We start from the raw sequence: 23,380 nt of genomic DNA on the forward strand, positions 1-23,380 counted from the left end.
TCTGCCTTTCATTGTTAGCCTCTGAAGCTTGCTTAAAATATTTCTTTTTGGGTTTTCTGGGTGTTCATCACTAGAGACAAGTCATTAATGCTTTTAACACCAGGGATTTGTGGAGGATCTTCTATCACTGTGAATCTGTGCTCCCTTAAAGTGAACTATTTGAGGTTAAAATAGAAGATACCTATTTTTTTAACCTCAATAGTTAATATAGTGTTTAACACAGAGTAGTCACTAAATGTTTGTTGAATGAAAACATGTCCTGAGGCACTGAGATTGGGAAGGAAAGATGTTATTTTCAACTTCTGCCAAAGGGGCTAAGCAGTGCTTCATGGAGAAAGCCAACTGGGAGATTATTTAGTTTCTGTTACAAAAAAATCCTTGGCTGGGTGCAGTGGCTCATGCCTGTAATCCCAGCACTTGGGGAGGCTGAGATGGGTGGATCACTTAAGGTCAGGAGTTTGAGACCAGCCTGGTCAACACAGTGAAACCCCATCTCTACTAAAAATACAAAAATTAGCTGGGCCTGGTGGTGCATGCCTGTAAATCCTAGCTACACAGGAGACTGAGGCAGGAGGATAGCTTGAACCCGGGAGGTAGGCATTGCAGTGAGCTGAGATCACGCCACTGACTCCAGCCTGGGCGACAGAGTGAGACTCCATCTAAAAAAAAAAAAAAAAGAAAAAAAAGAAAACCTTATATGTATAATTGTCCCTTCATTGTCCACAGTAACACGAAGATGATGAAATTGTCCCTTTTTCACAGAGCTCTCAGCTAAAGTTTTCTCACGCTGATTTTTAGGGCCATACCTAGTGTTCAGTCCATGTTAATAAACATTTTTCATAGCAATATAACAGCAGCAGTGATAGGATAACTATATAAACTATGTGAAGAAATAAATACATGGTTAATTACATGAATTTGCCCGAAGACATAACTTTTCAAACTGTGATGATTAGAAAAGGCCTGAATAAAGTACAATGAATCTGTTATAAATTGTACAACAGAGAGGGATAATAATATAGGAATAAAAATAAAATTATAAATATAATTTCATAAGATGCAACCAAGCCATCATTACTATTTTATCTGACTTAATATGACCCCCTGTTCATTATGCAGACCAGTGGAATTTGATAATTGTGTAGTAGTATTCTAAAGTTGCATCTTTTACTGTATTTAAAGTTAAATGGACCATGCACAGTAGCTCACACCTGTAATCCCTGCACTTCAAGAGGCCAGGTTGGGAAGATCGCTTGAGGCCAGGAGTTTGAGACCACCCTTGGCAGCATAGTGAGATCCCCATCTCTACAAAAATTAATTAGCCAGGCATGGTGGTGCATGCCTGTAAGTCCTAGCTACTCAGGAGGCTGAGGCAGGAGGATTGCTTGAGCCTGGGAGGTTGAGGCTGCAGTGAGCTGTGATTGCATCATGACACCACTGCACTCCAGCCTGGGTGACAGAGCAAGACCCTGTCTCAAAAAAAAAAAAAAAGTTACATGATAGTAACATTTGGGAATGACAGGACTGTTTATCAGCTTCGGGTCTGGCAGCAACTTTTCTAGAGTTAGCTTTTTTCTCCTTTCTCGTGCCATGACTTAAAAATAATAACTTGCTGGGCGTGGTGCCTCATTCTTGTAATCCCAGCACTTTGGGAGGCTGAGGCACTTGTGGCCAGGAGTTCGAGACTAGCTTGGGCAATGTAGCAGATGCCCTCCCTGCCACCATCTCTACAAAAGAAAAAAAGTTAACCCTTGATTTGCTTTCTAGTAGTGGGTGAGTTTGGAGTTCCAATGATTGTTAACCCATTAATTCTTCATTTATTGAAGATATCCTTATGTTTCACATGCTGCAAAGATGTACAAGACTTTGTTTCATACTCTCCAGGATCTTTCAGACTAACTATGTGATATTTAAACTATTGTATGTTGCATTAGTTGAACCTTTATCCGAATTCAGTTTTGCTGTACTATTCTGAAACTTGAAGAGTGTTCTGAGAGCTACCAAGCTAATTAAAGGATTAGAAAATGAGACTCGTGAAAAGAACTCAATAAGAATTGAATTATTTAACAGAAAGGAGAGAAAGCTAAAGGGAGACACATTAATCATTTTTGAAGATGTAATGGATGATGACCATCTAGTTCTAGCGTTGACCAAAGATGGGAAAGGAAAAAGTGGATTAAACTATAGAATGAGATATTAAGGTTAAACTTGAGAGTCTAAGAACACAGGAGTTATTTTAATATGGGTCCTCTTAATGAATGTAGTCTTGACATTTTTAAAGGGTATTTTTAAATTACATAAAGTTTTTTTTGTTTCCCCAAGTTAAACTGCAACTGAATTTAGAGATTAACAGAAAAAGAGTGTTCGAGTTTCTCTGTCATCTTTCAGAAAGTTATAGAGCTTGACTAGGGAGAGAGCGAACACTTGGTTCCAGGACATGCGTGATACTGAATCAGTAAAAAACAAATGGTCACAGCAGGGCAGCCCTCTTGTAAGTATATCCGAATATCTTTTATAATCTTAAATAGTGTTTTTGTTTTGCTTTTTCAGACAGGGTCCCACTGTGTTGCCCAGGCCATAGTGTAAGGGCTGTTCACAGGTGTGATCATGCATACTCCAGCCTTGAGCATCTGGGCTGAAGGCTTCCTCTTGCCTCAGCCTCCAGAGTAGCTGGGACTACAGGCAGGAGCCACCACACCCCGCTGTGCTTCTATAATCTTCATAAATCATTTAGAAAATTGAAACTCATTTACTAGAGATAAACTTAAGAGCATGATTAAAGTTTATTTTAAGGCGTTTCTTATTCCTTTGCTGGGTTGCGTATTGCTAGGGACGATGTCTGCTAAGAGTGATGCCTCCTCTCATTTAGATTTGAAAGGCATTCTTGCCGTTAGCGTTTACAACACTTTGTCAGACCACAACAGCTTGATAACTTGGGTTACTATCTAAACCTCCAAAGAAAATGGAGAGTTAGAGTCCATCTGCGTTGTGATTTAACTTTTCAAAGCCTCTGATTTTTAAGCCCTTTCACTTCAGGTGCCAAATTTTCTCAAAGCACAAGACCCCTTAACTCAATCTGTTCTCTCTGCCAAATGAACAATTTTATGCCCGTTCCCTTACTGTACAGCCACTGAAATCTAGTATTCAGTAATATACTTAGGAAGGTATCTCAGTTTTTTTCTTCATGAAAACCTTCTGTGCTGTGTTACTTGTGGCCAATCTCAGACACAAGTGTATGTACATACATAGAACCTGACAAAAATGTATTCCTTAGCTAAAAAGGGATAATAATTTCTTCTCCTCATGCTTAGAAACATTTTAAGTATAACAAAGGCTTTCTAATGACCAACTGAGTTTTATCTCCTCTTCATCCTTCATCGGATTAATCTTTTCTTTTGTGTTTTTATTTCTCAGTTGCGGTGCCAAAGCTCTATTTGTACTGTTCTTCTAATTATAGGAAAAATGCGTGCTTGCTCGGTTTAACTATTCCAACTTCTGCCGAGTGATAATTAACTGACCTCAGCCCATCTGACCACTGACTTGCCAAAATCAGGTTTTATAGTGTGATTGAACAATTAGTTGAACTGTGTTATCCTTGTAATTCATATTTTGCCAAGAATTACAGTTTTCTACATGATAGTAATATAAATGCATCAGGAAAAGAGGGAAATGAAACTTTTATTGGGTGCCTACTTTGAGCAAGCCTGTGTGCCAGGCAATTTGCATGTGTGTATTCACATGTGTGTGTGTGCGCGTGTGCGTGTGAGTGTGTGTGTGATATTTAATTTAATGTTTGTAGTCTTGAGGCTTTGTTATCATTAACCTTGTTTTACAGATGAAGAATATGTAGCATGGGGAGGTTAAATAACTTGCCCAAGATTTTAGGATTACTAAGTGGCAGTTCAAATGCTCATTTACTTAAAAGCCATAGAGAAAAAAAATAAAAGAAATCTGAAACAAAGCCCATGTCATCATAATCAAGAGTACTTGGAAGAGAGGGGGCAGTGTCTAATTTGTCTTTTTGCAGCTTTGATTTTCTATTTCTACTTCTGTCCATTTCCTTTTAAGCTTTTTTTTCCCCTTTCGCATGATGTACATTTCTGTAAAGCCAGAGTAGTGAGCAGCTTGAAAGGTTAAGGAAAAGAGGGGCTAGGGAGGTGGAGCTATTGTGGTCTCTTTATTTTTCATGCCTCAAGCATATAATGTAGTACTATTCCTCGTCTTCCAAAAAAAGAAATCAGTGAACGTGGTTCCTTACTTAGCTCACATTAATGGCCATGTGAGTGCATGCTGAAAATGTATAGTGAGGAAAGTAAGGACATAATTAACATAACAAACCATTCTAATAGAATTAGTCTCTGACTGAAGGAGACAAGCGATTCCAAATCATTCTGTATTGTTCGGTACATTTTTTTTAACATGAGGCATAAATGTAACTGTGTGTTGCAACCAGTGACAAACTATCATAGAGGTTTGGGTTTTTTAAAATCAAGAAATATTGTTTGAATCTTGCTCCTCCATTAACTGTAATACTATGTACGTCTTACTTAAAATATTATGCTTATATGGTAGACATTATGTTAGTGTAAGTCTGAAAAAAAATTAGTTGCCTAGAAGTAGCAGTGGATGCTTTAAGAATTTTTTTCAATATATTTAAACAAAAAGATTATTTGTATGGTTTGGGGCCTACACAGTGATTTGGGGCCTAAAATACATTTAAAACTACAACATTAGAGATGAAATTTTGGCCTGGTTCAGACAGCTGCTCGGTAAGTGAGCACTGAATGAATGTGCTAGTAACTAAATAGCCTTACAAATAAATACCATGGCAAGGAGGACTCAGTACATCAAGAAAACCAAATGCACATATTAACTTAAATGCATTTATATGGGTTTTAAATTGTTGCCCTTCAAAATGCAATAATGTATTTATTGATCTTGATTTTATGATTTGTAAAATATGCTTTTTAAAATTTTCTGAAAATTAAAAATTTAAGTCATTAATCCGCCATTAATCAGCTCAAGGTGACAAGTGTCTCCCCTTCCCACTCCCCTGTAGCCAGCACTTTGTTGAATTCATTTGAGAATTCAACAAACTCTCTGGAATTACTTTTTTTTTTTTTCTACAAACACTTAAGAGTTTCTCTAAAAGAATAATTTCCCGGGTCCTAATGCTTAATGCAAAAAAGTAACAGTAGTACTTTTTTTTTGTTTAGTCTCTTTTTTTGACCAAATATACCACCAACTTGAGTCTCATTGTCCATAGCTCATTAGGAACAACAGAAGTTTTACCCCACTTCCCAGCTATTTTCTTAGGAATGTAGAAATCTGGCTAGAAGGCACAACAACCTCCCACCTTCCTAGTAGACCAAGGATTCCTATTGTCAGATGCAGTGGGCATGAAAGCAGCAATTTTACAGCACAAAAACTCCAATAACATTTACTTCGGTTGGCTGAGATTGAAATGCACACAGGCACTGCTCAGTCTTGGTTGCTTAAGCACCAGCTTCCCTTGGCTTTTTGCCACTTTGTGCATTTCAGAGACAAGTCCTTTCAGGAGAAGGCATTTTGCTTGTAACTTGCAGTGGAGTAAACAGACCATTCAGGCATAGTTTATTGCATTACAAACTCAACTATGCAAACTATCCCAAAATTGAATACAACAAAGTAAGTAGTGAAATCATTTGGTCATGAGAATTCACAAGGAGGAATTGTCCTGTTTAAAAAATAAAATTTTTCTTTTCTAAAGAATAATTTAGGCCGGGCGCGGTGGCTCAAGCCTGTAATCCCAGCACTTTGGGAGGCCGAGACGGGTGGATCACGAGGTCAGGAGATCGAGACCATCCTGGCTAACACGGTGAAACCCCGTCTCTACTAAAAAAATACAAAAAATTAGCCGGGCGAGATGGCGGGTGCCTGTGGTCCCAGCTACTCGGGAGGCTGAGGCAGGAGAATGGCGTAAACCCGGGAGGCGGAGCTTGCAGTGAGCCGAGATCGCGCCACTGCACTCCAGCCTGGGTGACAGAGCGAGACTCCGTCTCAAAAGAAAAAAAAAAAAAAAAAAAAGAATAATTTAAGACTTTATATTTAGAGAATGGTAGCTTAGCTCTTAATTATAAGTTTTACTTACATAGTGAGGCTTAAGGTGACCAGTGTACAAGTGTCTTCGCCTTCCCACTCCCCTGTAGCCAGCACTTTGTTGAATTCATTTGGGAAATCGTAAGAGAGTACCCACGTTACAGTATAAAGCAAACACTGAAATGACGATGACCCACTCCTACGTAGACTGAAGTGCTGGCATATCAACCCCATGTTGCTATATAAAGAATAGGCAGAGAAGAGCATGCAAAAACATCTCAATAGCCTGACTCAGGCTGAACTAGGTAAAATATACATACACATTGTGGATTCCCTAGAAGACAGGCAAGGGAAGGCAAGAGGGATGTACATTAGGTTGCCCTAGAGGCAGTATTCATCTAATCAAGAGTTCATTCATTCCTGCAGCCAGTTTTTAAAATCATACATGTAATGTGTACTAAAAACCAGTTGCTAAATATGGTTACCAGACATTTTCTTCTACAAGATTGTCCTAGGTTCTGTATTTGTTTTTTTGTGGGGCTTTTTTCGGAGAACTTTAAAACAAAATTATAAAATCTCATGTAAAATCAAAATTAAATGACTTTTTCTACTCAGCTTTTTGTATCTTTTTGTATCTCATTATTATCTGTTTATAAACCAATCCTGTTCATACTGGTCAGAGCAAACTGCAGATTTCAAAAGGATATTATCCAAAGTGTACAAAATGGTTAGCGCATTTGTTAACTGAGACCCTGTTTATTGTTCCTGTCCGACTCAAATCTCTTGTGTGTGTGAACTAAGTACTCGGAACTTCTTTAAAATATTGTCTGTAAGTAAATTGTGATGTACTTGAATTTCTGCAATTGTGTTTATTTTTCACATTTTGTTCAATAAACCAGGGCTCAGCTCTTAACATTTTCAAATACTCGTTTTGTTTTAAAAAAGGACGGGGCCGTTATTTGAGCTAACAGATGAGCACTCATTTCTAAGGAGCCCTAAGCAAGACCCTATCATTCCACGTGCTAATGGTCTTTCTTATTGCTCAATTTGGCCCTTCTCTGTTGATTGAATCTACATACAGTCTCTAGCCAGTGATGCTTAAAGAGAAGCCACGGAGTACAACATTTTGGAGTTGAAGTTCAAACCACGCAGTCTCCCTTTCTGCATCCCACAGATTCTCATCTGTGCTCTCTCTCCAGCCTCCAGCTGCTGCACTGTCACCAGCCCAGCTGAGATTCAGAACCACTTCTGGTGTGATTCTGTACCTCAGGTACCCTTTATGTGCCTCAGAAACCCTTTTCCCTAGATACTTCTACCATTCATACATGTTTACACTGATTTCCTTCTGAGTAAATATATAGAACTATCAAAATGTCTAACCTGCCCGTTGCTCCGTTGCAGTCCTAGTTTACTTCCTGCTTGATCTGATTGATTTCGTTTCTTTGGAGTATTAGAAAGAGAGAGAACTTGCAGAGAGGCTTAGTAGGCTTTGCCCGATACCTTCTGCTTTCATCTACGGCTATGAACCGATTTCCCTTCCCTTGAATGCATGAAGGAAGAGTTTAAATGGCATCTGAGGTAATGGTGAGTTTCTGGGTTACTTTGCAGTAGTTTGCCCTCGGTGGAGTGCACAAGAGGAAAGAATGAGAATGGCCCTGCCCTGCCGGTGCATGCCTGTAGCGAAAACGCTTCCGAAAACAAGTGATGCACTCCTAATGATTTGTGCTTTTGGTTCTTTGAGTGTGCACAGCATCTCCATCAGGTTTTTACAGCTGGACTCTAGCTGTAATTGCTACTGGGATGAGATGCACAACATGGGGTGTTGAAGCTAAGTACTTGTAGTGTTTTAGTGGCCAAAAATATATGGCATGGTAGGAGCATCAGGCTTCATGAAATTCACACTTGTATATCTTCATGTTCCTCACCCATTTCTGACATGCCGCTGATTTGGCAGCAGCCTTACTCTAGATGAAGGGGATAAAAATGGCAAAGCTGAGAGATGTTGTTTCTTAAAAGATACTGTATATCAGTGGAGTAAGAGGAAGTAGATTGGGGATGTAAATGCATAAAAAGGCCTCTGTAGTCATTCTTCAGTGAAGACAATTGGTATTAATCTCATCATTGCAACAAAACAAAAAAGATAACAGTTTTAATCTTATTATAGCACAGAATGGCATGCATTAAAGTATTTCTAATGTAAACAATAATTCTATATTTCTGTAGCATCAGCTCTCAGATCCCTTGTCCTGATTTGTCATTAGATATAAATCAGTTTTTATGCTTCTTCCAGAGAAGCTTTAAAGCCTAATGTTTCCTTATTGGAGATGTTATCATTCCAAAGAGGGTAAAATTGATAGTTACACTAGAGAAAAGTATCATATCCAAAATGATGATGTAAAAGTATAATCCAGATACCCATGCTGATCGACCCTTATGGTTATCTAAGGTATCATCAACGAGGCTTGGAGTTTGATGCAGTTCTGTTGGCGTCATAATTTTCCAGGGTGTCAGCTGTGACCACTGAGTTTCCAACCCAGTTAAATTATTCTTTCACATTATTCTTTGCATTTTCTATTTTGTTCTTTCTTTCTTTTTTCTTTATTCCTCGGGATTTTTTTTTTTTTTTTTTGAAAATCAATCCCCCTTGTGTCCATCCAACCAAAATATTTTATAGTGCTTACGTTAACTTACATTTTAAAAGCAGTGTATGTTGTAGATATTAATTAATCCTGAGAACAATACAATGCTCAGGAGAGAATTATTTGAATTAAATTTGTCAGAAGTGGTATAATGCAAAGATTGCCCTAAAACTGCTGAAAGGAGTAATTTTCCTTGTTTCCATAGAAATGAGGAGTTCCTTATTCTTTGGTCCTTAGTCAGATCATACTACTTTTGTTTAATTACAATGAAAGAGTAACCACTAATCAAAAGATTCTTTGTTCTATTCAGAATTCAAACTTTTGTTCTCCTGAACATATTTACCTGCCTTTCTAAGATTACTTTCTAATGACAAATCCAGAAAATGGCAACGTGATCGCCTGATTTGAGAAGAAAAATGCTTACCTTCTGCAAGTACCCTGTAATAAACTTCGAGATTTTCTATTGAGTTTTTTAATGCCCAAGGTTTGTTGTATTCTTTCTATAACGTTTTTTCATTCCACGGTCATTTTAAGCTTTATTTCATTCACAATTTCTTTACACCTCATGCATTTATTGAAATTTAGTTTGAGAAATGGAGAATTAAGAATCCTTATACGTTCTATCGAGAGTAACTAGCCCTGTGGTTAATGGGTACAAATGAATAGAATGAATAAGATCTAGTATTTGATTGCATAACAGAGTGACTGTAGTCAATAATAATTTAATGTATGTTTTAAAATAATTAAGTATAATTGGATTGTTTATAACACAAAGAATAAATGCTTCAGATGATGGGTAACCCATTTACCCTGATGTGATTATTATGCATTGTATCCCTGTATCAAAATATCTCATATTCCCCACAAATATATAGACCTATTATGTACCCATGAAAATTAAACATTTTAAAAAAACTTTCTTTTAAAAAAAGAGTATCCCCACAACAGTACATCACACACACACACACACCCACACACACACGCACACCCCTGAATTCTGGCAGCATTGCAGTACACAGGAATATATTACTTGAATTGAAACTGCAAAAGTAGTTTAATGCAAACACACACTCCCACATAAATACACTTTTATTTATTAAAAGACAAGAAGCTAAAAAACTGAAGTATGAAGGCCAATTAGATTAATAATGTGTGTTTTACAATTTTTTCTCAAATTTCCTCTTTAACAGTAACTCAAGAGTAGATGCCATTCCCAAGGTGATTCAGCCATTTAATATTTCAAAACTTTCATTATTCCCTAGAGCTCAGTGCCCCCTCTGCTGCTTCTCCTACAAACAGTGATTTCCCAGTAATGCCAGCAGAAGCAACAGAGTGAAGCTGATGCAGTCACTCTGCTAAGGAAGAGAAGTTTTCAAGAGAGGCAAAGGCGCAGGTTCCCTGTTTCTTTCCTACTGGTTAATGCCATCAGTGGGTGGTCATGCCTGCTCTGTTCTTGAACAAAGGACTTCCTTCTCAGGAGCAGCAGGAATAAAACCGACAAGTATCGCATCTGTTTTCATGCTGCTTCTCCAGTTCCCATGGGATAGTCCCACAGCTCTAGCAGCAGTTCTGATGGTGCCACAGGGAAGCAAGGTAGCAGCGTATCCTCAGTGAACAGATCCTGCTTGAATGAAAGGGGAAAAGAAAACACTAAATAACAATATAACGAACAGTGGAGAAGTAAACGGGCAAGGATACAACTCCTCAGAGAAGACGCATGTTTTGGAGATAGTCTCTCGACTTGGTGTAAGGTCTAAGTGTTGACATATGTCCATATTTTAGAAGTAGTATAGGATAGAGTACATCCATTCCTCTGCATTCATGGGCCGAGAACTGGTCCTGTGTGAAGAATGCATGGTTTAATTTGAGGAACATTTCCAACGGGTCTTAAATTCTGGCCTTTGCTGTTACTGTCTACAAATGGGAAGAAAAGTGATAGGCAAATTTCAAAGCCAAAGAGGATTTAATAATTATAATTAATAACTGAAAAAAAGACAAACTAAGACTCAAAACATGGATGGCCATCTATAAAATTGGATTGGATGATGTTTGTAGAGCTCTGTACATTTATTAAAAATTGTATTTGTGAATTCAACATTTAAAATTATAGTATGTAAATAATATGTAGATAAAAATGATTTTAAAAATTAGCTGATAATACCTCTTTACAATTTTTTAAATCCCTCCAAATATATAATAGCATAGGAAAATGCTCACGTTAGTGATACATGGAAGATAGCAAAGCAGAACTATGCAGGACAATCTTGATTCTGATGATATTTGTGTATTTAAAAAAAAACAGGAAAGAAACAAACCAAATTTTCTCTGGGTAACGGATTATGGATAGTTTTAGTTTTTCTCTTTTCCCAGTTTTTTTTAGATTTCTGTAGTTTTGTTTTTTCTGAATGTTTGCAGTGAACGTGTAATATTTTATGATGAAAACATAAAAAAACTGTAATGGGAAGATGTTTTGTCAGTACCTGTCAGAATTGTTTATGTGGATAAGCAATTCAGTTTTTCATTTCTCTGAATAGATCCTATAGAATTCTGTAGCATAGTTATGTAAGGGATTATTTAAGTATTACATGGATATTAAGAGCAACCTAAATGCCCATCAAAAGGGAATTCCTGCTGTGTCATAATACTATTCAGTTGTTATAAAAGAATGAACCTTAGCAAGTATATATTATGTTGGTGAAAAAGTAATTGCTGTTTATGCCATTAAAAGTAATGTCAAAACTGCAATTATTTTTGCACCAACCTATTTAAGACATACTATACGTATATGTATATAAACAATACTGTGTATATCCAGATAGATAGATAGGTAGATAGATACACACCCTAACTTGAAAAAAAAATACCTATGTTCTATTATAGAGTAGATTAAAAAGCAATTTGTCAAACTTAATATAAAGATTGCATTTTCAAAAAATGTATGTGAATGTAAGATTGTCTAGGCAACCATAGGCTACATAAGAAACATAAACATCTATTCTTTTAAGTGAACTAAGTTTTAATTTTGAGCCACTATTCCAACCAATGGTAGAAAGTCATTAAGTAGACACAGTCAAATCAGAGTTTCTTATTAACTTCTTTATCCCATCCTAGGAATAGGATTATGAAAGTGTCACAGTCCGGTGAGTGCTGTGTCCTGAATTGTGTCCTCTCAAATTTATATGTTGAAGTCCTAACCACATTTTTTTTTAGGGCTTCCGCCCTCCAGAACTGTGAGAAATAGTTCTGTTGTTCCAGCCACTGTTGCCTTAGGCATCCACATTAATCACAAGACCCTTTCGGAACTCTGTTCTTCTCTTAGTCATTTCCATGCGATTTTTGACTCAAGAAAATGTATGGCTGCCCCACCATGACACCTTGGGCACAGTGGGGCTTGGGGCTGGAGCAGGCTGCCACTTTGAGTCTATCTCAGTTTCATCTGCCTGAACACCCTGCACAGCCACCTTTACTCCTATCCTGTGCTACTTTACCGTCCTGGAAAAGGGGCAAGATCTTGCCACACTGACTCATGTTTTGTTTCTGTTGTTATATCCAACTTTGTGGGGGGTGCAACATGGAGCGGAACTTCTCAGCACATCAACACCGTGCCTAATTCTGTTCCGCTCCCATCATGCAATCATAGTCAGGTACTGTGGGGGTTAAGGGGCCAGGTGCTGGAAAAGTGACCTCTGAGTACTCAGAAATCCTTCGCCAACCTCATTGTTTCTAGCGTTAAGTTCAAGCTTTTGAAATTTAAAGATCAATAATGTATTCTTTACTTTTGCTTTAACAACTTTTTTTTTCTAAGGCACCATGTACTCACATAGTGTGGAGAAAGGCACAGGAGAAAATGCAGCGGTGGTGACGGTAGGAAACCTGGATTAATATTTCAAATGTGACTCTGCTACACTGGGTTATATTGAAAGTTAGGCTTAGAGCCGGGCACGATGGCTCACACCCCTAATCCCAGCGCTTCGGGCGGCTGAGGTGGGCGGATCACCTGGGGTCAGGAGTTCAAGACCGGCCTGGCCAACATGTTGTGCATATGTAGAGCCAAAACCCTGTCTCTATAAAAATACAAAAATTACCCAGTCTTGGTGGTGTGTGCCTGTAATCCCAGCTACACGGGAGGCTGAGGAGGCAGGAGAGTCGCTAGAAACCCGGAAGGTGGAGGTTGCGGTGAGCTGAGATCACGCCACTGCACTCCAGCCTTGGTGACAGAGCAAGACTCCATCTCAAAACAAAAAAAGAATTTAGACTTAGAGAGAGGAAGGGGAAACTTTCACTTTTTACTTGATATAATTCTATATTATTAAATAATTATCCCTTTAAATAAAAAGTTAATCATTTTTATAAGCTTCATATCGATGGATCCTTATAACAATACTGTGAAGCAGCAGGGGCAGTTACTGTTATCTCAATTTTAACAGATGAATAAATGAGGTCATTCCTACAAATTATAAATATCTTTTGATCTGGAACGAGTAAGATAAAGTGAGAGGCAAACATGTAATGGGCGCTTTCAGTGAGTAAGGAATGCACTGGGAACAAAAACTGTTACAAATATCCTAATAATGCCTAACATGTCTCTAAACCCTTATTGATTAGAAACCATTTTCAAAGTTTTAGTTTTTATTGATTATTCCTTTGAAATAGTTTGTGTCCATTCTTTTCTTCCCAAAGGCATCTCTTCCTTGCAGGTCTTCGTGGTTCATATTTCAGCTACCACCAAATTCTTCGCTCCTGCCCATCTTTCCTGCCCCAGTATGTTCTTTGCCTCACTTGATTTTACTAAAACATTGCTTGGATCATGTCATCATAAAGACCTTAGGTTGGAAAGAGCCTCAAATGCAGCCACTCGCCTGGCTCGGGAATCTTTTCAAGAGGATCCCTGGCATAAGATTTTCCTGCCTTTTTGAACCATTGGATAGGGATTCGCTGCTTCCTGAGGCAGCTTGTTCTATTTTTAGCTGAAAGTGTCGGAAAGTTCCTTCTTTCCGCTCTACTGAATGCTTCCCTTTAGCTTCCACACAAAATGAATCCAGTCTTTCTTTTAAGTGAGAACCTTTCTTTAAAAAAAAAAAAAAAAAATTGTATTAAAAATAGAGACATGGTCTCACTATGTTGCCCATGCTGGTCTTGACCTCCTGGGCTCAAACAGTCCTCCCACCTTGCCCTCCCAGAGTGCTGGGATTACAGGCTCTCACCACCATACCTGGGCAGTGACAACCTTTCAACAAATATAAGAATATATGTTTTTACACCTCAATTATTCTCTTCACCACACTGAACATTCCCAATTCCTTTCTTGGTGTTTTTTTGTTTATTTGTTTGGTTTGGTTTGGTTTGGTCCAATATCCCTGAGCCCACCACAGTTCTTGGCACATGGTAAATATTGAATGCGTATTCGTTTCCTGAGTTAATGAATGGCTAAACTGCTCTATTGTTACAGCATCGCTTTGGTTCCAGTTTTATAATCTGTAAAGAAAGGCATGGATACATGTCCTCCATCTGGTAGGTGATCTGCGGTAGCTCCTGCAATCATCCAACATCTGTTTCTCTCTTCTTTTAGCTTCACAGAAATGTCAGATATTTCTATGGCAGTGTAATTTTTAAACATACAAGTTTATTCCCCCTCCCAGCTTTTCTCTCTGTTGTTTCTGAACAGCTCGTTACATTACAGTGTAAATATCTTGAATGATTAGATGCAGTCTTACTTCTCCCCGGTTCTTGAAACAGTTCCCGTTTAGTTTTTACCCAGTGTGTGAGAAGTTCTGTTTTTCATTAGTATCCATACATTATTTGGCCATCACCAGAGTGAGGCAATACGCCTTTCTTAATAAGTTCAGTCATATAGTTAGTAAAGACACTATGTTGCGCAATTTACAAAGTACACATCTTAATGGCATAGGGTTTATTACGAGAGCGATTCCTGGTGAATCACAGTCTTGGTTACCACCCATTTTTGCTGATTTTTCCTACCTCCTAGACTTACTTCTAACATCCAAGGTAATAGAGCCAAAGAAGTGAGAAAGTAATAAATCAGTTTGTTCTTCTCTGATAATAGGTGTGTTGGCTATAAAGATTGAAGATACAGTTACAGTATGTGTGAATTTTAGTCATATCTACACCCATTTACTACAAATAAGCAAGAATTTTTTATTGTCTAATTTCTTATTATTATGGTTCAGAAGCAGCTACTTCAAGTCCTCCCGAAGATATAATGTAGCGTTGCCACTATGTTGATTATTCAACCTTAGAATTTTTAAAAGTATAAAGTCAAATATATCCGGAAATGACCTTAATTATTGAAATTAACGTCCTCATACCAATTATCATTTACCAGTATGTTTTCAAATTTTCTATCTTAAATCAGTGTCTATTTTTATAGTACCCTTTTAAGTATCCAGATTTCTCTTTATTAAGTGAAATACACAAAAAACACGTTTCTTGCTTGCATACTTAACAGGATTAGACATCTGCAGCATTATGCTTTAAAGAAAATTTTTCTTGACATTGTTTAAGAAGGAGGAGAGAAAACAGTGGGATTTCCACATCTGTTAAATAATCATTAGCATGTAGGATTGAATTCTGTCTTCTTTTTCAACCTAAAACCAGCTGTTGAAGTAAACTGGAAGGACCCCTTCATTATTGCATATTTCCATAGCTTGCCGAGGATTCAGTTACCTAGATCCACTGCTCTGATCAAAGGGAACTGCTTTACTTTGTCACCATTGTTATTGAAAGCATTCCTTATTTGATTGTTTTGCTTCTAAAATGTTCTATAAAAGGTCAGACAGGATGTCTTTCTCTGATTTCATCATGCCTCTGAGAATCACCTCTGCTACCAATTATGTGCTACTTGGACGGCTGCTAAGACATTGCAGGGCTTCTTTTCCTTGGCCTTCGTACAGGTTTGCTTTTGTCACCAATATTGCTTAGTCGAAGGTGTCTTAATGTCCATATGACATTTGGCATCAGTGAAAAGCAAATTCAGAGAAATGAACCTATTTCCTCTTGTTTGTGATGTGATTTGGTACCATTGCCAAAGAGACAGTTGCCATGAGTTGTACATCTGTATCAAAGACTTTAATTTATTTTGAGGGTTTCCTTATTACTGTTGGCTTCATGAGTGTTTTTGTAAACGTGGAATAAAGTCTTAACCTGGCATAACACACAGCCTAGGGACTAAACAAAACTAAACGAATGCCTGCAACTTTGGCCCTTCCACGGGAAACAGCATAACAATGACTGAATATGAAAATCAAATTTTGACTGCTTCCAAATAGATCACAATACTGCATTATGCTAGTGCTGTGTTTATGGTTTCTGTCTTCCAGCCCATCATGCACTGTGTCAACTTGGCAAACAGCAGCTATCTGTGAGCTCTTGCATGTGGCAGAATGGGTGCTCCGCCTTTATACTGAGGCCACCAATGGAATGTCAGTATGAATTTACAAAGATGCACCCCTGTTTGGAATATGCTCTCATGCCTCCACAATTAATACGTTTTTAATCTAAAGCTGTTTTCACAAGTAGTAGATGTCAGAATTTATTTTAAATCTCTTCATAGCAGATGCACAGCAGTGTTTACCAGGCCACTGTTCTTTTCTATAGTATTTCACTATTTTCAAGATGAAATTTATTGGCATGTGGAGTGACATATATCCACATTTATTGGTATATAAAGAAGGCCATATTCTTTACTATAATGAGGCTTTTTCTCCTAAAGATAATTAAAGTAATGAAGCATGTGTTAACTACATACTGCAAAGGATATGTGAAATGGGAAATGGAAAAAAAGAAAAACAACTTCTAAATAGAAAGGTAAATAAAAGAGACACAATCTATGCACTGGAAATCGAAATGTAGATCGTGGAGTGCAGAATGGAGTTTGCTTTTTAAGATTTGTTTACCTTTTTTGTGATGGGATAACATACAAGATTTTTAGTCCATTGTCTCTATTGTCAAAGTATGTTCAGAATTCAACAATTTCCTGTCCTCTTTACTGCCAACACGCTAGTCTTCGTCACCATTGTCTCTCACATGGATTTCTGCAGAGGTTTCCTATCTCATCTTTCTGCTGTCACCCTTGACACCCTCCCTCCCATACCATACCCACCGCGCCTGTTCTCAACATAGTGGCCAGAGAAAACCTTTTAAAATGTTATAGTATGTCCTTAAAACTTTCCGCTAGCTCCCCATCTCTCAGAGTGAGAGGTAGTCTTTATAATGGCCCTCCAGATTCTACATGACCTGGCTCCTGTTACCTCTGAATCTCCTTCTACTTCCTCCTGTGTCTGGAATGTACCTGGCATGGTCTTAACGAGGCCTTTGCACTAGTTGGTCCCTTACCAGGAATGCTCTTCAGCCAGACTTCTTCCTGCTTAACTCTGTCATCTCTTCCATTCAGTCTCTGCTCAGTGTTCCTGCTTACAATTACAGCTCATCCCTGCCACACAAAATCAGGAGATTTCCCACCCTACTCTATTAATTTTTCTAAAACACTTACTTTCAAATTACCATATAATTTACTTTGTAATTATATTATTAATTGTCTCCCCCCAGTAGAGCGTAATCCAAAAAAAAAAAAAAACCAGAGATAGGCTCTGTTTTGTTCACAGAGGACTCAAATGCCTCGAACAGTGCCTGGCACATACATAGTAATAAGTGCTTCAAAAGTATTTCTTCATAGAATGAATTGAATCAAAACTGGTAAAGTTGGAAAGTTGGTATTAAGGGGAAGATGTGAATTCAGTATTGTCCTTTCGAATTCTATAAGTAAGCGATAGAGCTTTGGGAAGAGAATAATAGGACTATAGTTGCAGTTATGGGAGTCATGTGCACCTAATTCATCAGCAAATCCTGCCAGTCCTACCTCCAAACTGCCTTCAAGCTGTACTGCTTTTCACCTCTCCCACAGTCACAGTCATATTAGCCAGTGTTGTCTATCACCTGGCTTATTACAGAAGCATTCCGCAACTAGTCACCTTGGATCTGCACTGAACCCTCAGCACATTTGGAGCTCAACACAGGGAGTTGGAAGGCGAGGCTCCAGGGAAGGTGAACATCAAAAGCTGCAGAAGAGAGGGAATAATTAGTAAAGAGGTATCTGAAAGAAGATTGGAGAAACAGAATGAGAAAGAGCAAGGCTGCCTTTTCTTTTGAATTAATGGGGAGTGGCTTTAGAAGGTCAAGAAGGTATGAGTAAGTTTATCCCATTAGAATGGCTAAAATCACGGAGACTAACAACGTCAAATATCAGGAAGGATGCAGAGTAATTGGAGCTTTCATATGTTGCTGATAAGGATTTGGTATGGTACAAACGCTTTGGATAATTGTTTGACAGTTGTCTATAAAGTTAAACACTTACTTATGACCCAGTAATTGTACTCTTCAGTATTTATCGAAATATATAAAAACACAGGTGAAAAACTGTTTATGGCACCCTTATTCGGAATTACCTAAAACAGGAAACAACTCTAATGTCCATCAGTAGGAGAAGGGATTGTGATATATTCGTTCAATGGAATAATATTAAACAATAAAAAAGAACAAAGCACTGCTATACACAGAAAAATGAATGCATCTCAAAAACACTAGGTTAAGCAAAAGCAGCCAGGCACAAAAGAGTACATAGTGTATGATTCCAGTTATGTGAATACATAAAATTGAAGAACACATAGAAAACATTTATATGGTGACAGACGTCAGAGAGTGGTTTCCTGGAGTAGTGGGGAGGAAGAAGGAAATTGTCTGGAAATGGGTAGAAGAGAACTTTCTGGGTGAAGAAGGTGTGTGCTATGTTGTTTTGGATGGCTGTTAGCCAGGCATGCACAGTTGTCAAATTTGTCGAACTGAACCCTTGAGATTGGTGTACTGTACTTTGTGTTAATTACACCTCAATTAAAACATGTAATCAAAATCTATGGGCATATGTTGGGAAATTCTGAGGTAAACAAGAGGAAAATGTGATACCTTAAATGCAGTGGCTCAACTCTTCTAGAAAAGTAGAGTATCGGCCGGACGCAGTGGCTCATGCCTGTAATCCCGGCGCTTTGGGAGGCCAAGGCAGGCAGATCACTTGAGGTTAGGAGTTTGACACCAGCCTGGCCAACATGATGAAACCCCATCTCTACTAAAAATACAAAAATTAGCCAGGCGTAGTGGCGTATGCCTATAATCCCAGCTACTTGGGAGGCTGAGGCAGGAGAGTGGCTTGAACCCAGGAGGCAGAGGTTGCAACAAGCCAAGATTGCGCCACTGCACTCCAGCCTGGGTGACAGAGCAAAACTCTGTCTCAAAAAAAGAAAAAAAGAAAAGTAGGGTACCAAATTATGTCTTGAGCTTGATACGTGAATGATTAGATTGGAAGAGTAGAAAAAGCTGAGACCAGCTACTTTAAGAAATGTGACAGGACGTCAACAAGAGAAAACTAAAGTATTAATGAGCAGAAGTGAGGCCCAGCCAAGGCAGGCAGTGACGACTATGCCACCGTGGAACCAGGCAACATGATTTTGTGATTATGGGTGAATAAATTTGATAGCTGCTAGTTAGAAAGCCAGACAATTGGAGTCTAGGGCATTCATGTCTTTCTGGAAACCTCAGAAAAGGTGAGATTTGAACTGTGCCTTGAAGAATAAGTTGACTTTTACTAGGTAGAGAACGTGCAGGTAGGATATATTAGGGTAAATAAAATGTATCATTAAAATTATCACCTGCTTCTTTTGATTTTATTTTGGCTACTAGAAAAATTTTAAATTATGTATATGGCTCAAGAACATATTTCTTCTGGACAGTTCTGGCCTTGAGGCATAGAGATAAGTTATTGCCATAATCGAGGCAAAAGATGATGAATGCCTGGACTCATACAGTGGCAGCAGGGATAGAGGAACAGTAAAATTCAAGAGATATTTCTAAGGACTGAGTTGACTGATGCAGGTTAGTGATTACGTTTGATGGAGCAGGGGTGATGGAGCAGGACAAATCAAAGACTGCTCTAAGTTTTCTAACTTGGATAATATTGATTGGAAGGGGAAGCCATATACCACATTAGAGAAAACACAGGAGAAAAACGAAGTCGATTTGCAAGGGGAATAGGAAGAAAGAATACCACGTATTGACTCCCCGGCACTTGTCACGTATTAAATCATGTTCATGCCTACAAACATGGGCATGTAAGAAATTATGATCCAGAGAGAATATTTAGCTCTGTTGAAAATCAGTCAGCTAGAAAGTGGAAGACCTAGGATTCAAACCCACACCAGTGGTGGTTGTAAATGCCTTTAAAACTTCGAAAGGGCCAGCTCGGCCTTGGTGGCTCATGCCTGTAATCCCAGCTCTTTGGGAGGCCTAGGCGGGTGGATCACGATGTCAGGAGATCGAGACCATCCTGGTTCGTCTCTACTAAAAATACAAAAAATTAGCTGGGCTTGGTGGCGGGCGCCTGTAGTCCCAGCTACTTGGGAGGCTAAGGCAGGAGAATGATGTGAACCTGGAAGGCAGAGCCTGCAGTGAGCTGAGATCGCGCGATTGCCCTCCAGCCTGGGCGATAGTGCTAGACTCCATCTCAAAAATATATATATATATATATTGGAAAGGGCCAATGAGCAAACTGTGGTTTGGGTTCTCTAGGTAGATGCGTGTGTTTAACTTAACCTGGGTCACAACGTGAGAAGGCTGTGTGCTGTAATTATAGTTTGCTCTAAGAACTGACAGACTAACCTGGCACACAATAATCAGAAATGGCAAGATTCATAATTGGGGGATGATTTTTAACTAAATGCTAGATTACAGAATCTGTATCATTAAGATCAAACAGCTCCAAACAAATATGGATAAAGTACAGTGCCTGTGGCAAACAAATAACTGTTGTGCTTCCTGTCTTGGTAGTGTCAAGGTCCAGGCTATGAAGATGAGTCTGTGTTGTCATGAGGACATGCCCTGTTTGTGTTTTAAAACTTTTTTTTAAACTATACGTTGGGCCAGGCACCGTCCCTCCTGCCTGTAATCCCAGCACTTTGGGAGGCCAAGGCAGGCAGATCACTTGAGCCCAGGAGTTTGAGTCCAGCCTGGGCAACATGGCAAAACCCTGTCTTCAAAAAAATTCAAAAATTAGTCGGGCATGGTGACACGTGCCTGTCGTCCCAGCTCCTCAGGAGGCTGAGGTGGGAGGATGGCTTGAGCCCAGGAAGCAGAGGTTTCAGTGAGCCAAGATGGCACCACTGTTCTCCCACCTGGGTTAGAGAGCGAGACCCTGCCCCCCACACACACACCCTGTCCCCTAACACACATGCGCAAACTATACCTTTTCTTTGTATTTTCTTCTCTTTTAAAATTTGAATGATATAAAAAATTTCAGTTAACTTAGAATTCTAGTTAATTGGATTAGATTTTCCTGGTAATACATTTTGATATTATGATCTATGTTTCAGACAATGTAAATTTCCACAGAAAAGTAATTATGTAAGAAACCGTTGGTATGAGCACTTTAGGAATGTATATTTTCCCAAGTGTATATAATTAACATGGAAGACTGAAAGTTTCAAACAGCGTGACATCATTATAAATTGCTGTAGGCCAGGCGCGGTGGTTCAAGCCTGTAATCCCAGCACTTTGGGAGGCCGAGACGGGCGGATCACGAGGTCAGGAGATCGAGACCATCCTGGCTAACACTGTGAAACCCCATCTCTACTAAAAAATACAAAAAACTAGCCGGGCGAGGTGGCGGGCGCCTGTAGTCCCAGCTACTCGGGAGGCTGAGGCAGGAGAATGGCGTAAACCCCGGAGGCGGAGCTTGCAGTGAGCTGAGATCCGGCCACTACATTCCAGCCTGGGTGACAGAGCCAGACTCCGTCTCAAAAATAAATAAATAAATAAATAAATAAATAAATTGCTGTAAAACAAAAACCGAAGACCATTGTGGCACACAGCAATTAGGAATGATATAACTGTTTTTTTTTGTTGTTTTTGAGACAGAGTCTCACTCTGTCACTCAGGTTGGAATGCAGTGGCGTGATCCCAGCTCACTGCAACCTCTGCCTCCTGGGTTCAAGCTATTCTCCTGCCTCAGCCTCCTGAGTAGCTGGGACTACAGGCACCTGCCACCATGCCCGGCTCATTTTTGTATTTTTAGTAGAGACGAGGTTTCACCATGTTGGCCAGGCTGGTCTGGAACTCCTGACCTCAGGTGATCTGCCCGCCTCTGCCTCCCAAAGTGCTGGGATGACAGGCGTGAGCCACCGCACCCGGCCAGTATTACTGTTTTTAAAACACAGACTTTGTAGTGATTCTTGAGTGACAGATTTGCACACAACAGCATATTTTTTTTAAACAGCCCCAAATCAAAGATTAGTCTTAAAATGAGAACATTTTTTTTGGCCGGGCGCGGTGGCTCAAGCCTGTAATCCCAGCACTTTGGGAGGCCGAGACGGGCGGATCACGAGGTCAGGAGATCGAGACCATCCTGGCTAACACGGTGAAACCCCGTCTCTACTAAAAAATACAAAAAAACTAGCCGGGCGAGGTGGCGGGCGCCTGTAATCCCAGCTACTCGGGAGGCTGAGGCAGGAGAATGGCGTAAACCCGGGAGACGGAGCTTGTAGTGAGCTGAGATCCGGCCGCTGCACTCCAGCCTGGGCGACAGAGCGAGACTCCATCTCAAAAAAAAAAAAAAAAAAAGAGAACATTTTTGTAAAGACAGTTACTTATCTATCATATTGGTCTTTTCATCCACACTTAAGTAGCCATCCATCTGGAGGAACTCACTTAAATGCCAAACACAGCAGTGTAATATTTTAGTATACTGAGTCACTTATTACAGTACCATCACGGCAAACTCTGGCACAAGTCTACATTTAATTAATAGTACATTAAGAAATGCAGTACCCTTGAATAATTCCACAGTGGAGTTGACCTTAATGCCATAGTCAATGTTGAGAAACCTACTCATTCACAGAGGGGTGTACCTCTTTTCAGTGACCTGTGACTCTTCCCAAATTCTAGCAGACTGATTTATCAGTCACTTCTACTTAGAACTAAGTAGAAAAACACAAAATTGAAGGCAATCAAGTTAAAGAAACTTCTTGTAGTGGTTTTAAAAGGGAGTAGAAATAGTTGCTCATAGATTTGATAAAAAGGCTTGAATTCACATACCAACTCATATTCATTGTGGTACCTGCCTGATTCAGGGATTTCAGTAATTTTTAGGATCTTGTTGGGGTCCAGAAGTGCCATAAAGATTAATGATACCATTAAGGTCACAGACTCAGACTGGGGGTGGCAGTGGGGGAATGGGCGAGGAAATAAAGAGAGCTTCCTATAGTTCATCTAGGTTCTAGGGCTTGACTTTGCTGCTTTGGCTTAGGTCAAATAGTAATTTTTTAAAACTCTTGTTTGTTGATCATCTGCCATCAATACAGATTGTGCCAGATATTATTTCAGTGATTTGCATTCTCCTTAAACCTCCAGAGGTAGTATTAATAACTGTTAATCCACATTTTCTACATTAGAAAAGTGAGACTCAGGGATTTAAAAGTGAGTCAGCCAGACTCCAGAGGTATCTCTCAGGTTTTGTATCTCAGCATTGTCTGGATTTGAGCAGGACTTACTAAATAATAACGCTTTCTGGAATACAGCCAAAATTTGTGTGTATATATACTTATGAA

This window comes from Trachypithecus francoisi, unplaced genomic scaffold (assembly GCF_009764315.1).
Source record: "Trachypithecus francoisi isolate TF-2019V2 unplaced genomic scaffold, Tfra_2.0 Lachesis_group1, whole genome shotgun sequence".
Taxonomy (NCBI): domain Eukaryota; kingdom Metazoa; phylum Chordata; class Mammalia; order Primates; family Cercopithecidae; genus Trachypithecus; species Trachypithecus francoisi.